At 42.7% G+C, this 679-nt stretch overlaps 1 pseudogene; it reads right to left on the reverse strand.

Moving 5' to 3' along the window:
- Positions 1–47: 47 nt before the first annotated feature.
- Positions 48–581, reverse strand: LOC102821021 (annotated as a pseudogene).
- Positions 582–679: the final 98 nt, after the last annotated feature.

Genomic DNA, 679 nt, shown 5'->3' on the forward strand with positions numbered 1-679 from the left:
CGATTGCTTGACGCAGTCTCCTATGAGAATATTCAGAAGGTGTGTTCTTAAACAACAAACCGATTTTTAGTGGTGGAGCCGCTTTTAGTAGCTATTTCTGCATGGGACTGATAACCAATCCCCATCTTTGGAGGAAGTCCTGACCGTTCCTTGTATATCCTCCCTATATGTGTAACAGTATCTGTGTTATCACAGTCACTAGTCCATATTGCTATCTTATCGCCTTTAGCTCTAACATTAACAACAGCTCCGCATACATCATCACTGTAGTCATCAAAAGATTCTCCAATAAGGCACAGCAGTGTCTCTAGCCAAAAGCGATCGAGGTCACTTTGTCTCTGCTGTTTGTTCAACGTAATTAGCCATCATCCTCCTCGTTTGTTTTTCTCATCTTCCCACATGGGCTCAATACCATCTTTCAAAAGTGAGTAGTCACAGCCAGGCATTAAATTACTAGACAACTGGATATGGTTGTACAAAGCCCAAAAATCTTCAACAGTATCAAACTTAGAGATGAGCCGACGGTTTGCTTGCCAAGTTTTGTTTTTATCATTTTTGAAAAACCAGAGCGCCCATCTGTTCTGTTGTTGTTGTTGTTGTTGTCAGGTGCCATCGAGTTGGAACCTACTCATAGCGACCCCATGCACAGCAGAACGAAACAATGTCCGATCCTGGGCCA

The sequence above is a fragment of the Chrysochloris asiatica genome, unplaced genomic scaffold, assembly GCF_000296735.1.
Source record: "Chrysochloris asiatica unplaced genomic scaffold, ChrAsi1.0 scaffold00727, whole genome shotgun sequence".
NCBI classification, from domain to species: domain Eukaryota; kingdom Metazoa; phylum Chordata; class Mammalia; order Afrosoricida; family Chrysochloridae; genus Chrysochloris; species Chrysochloris asiatica.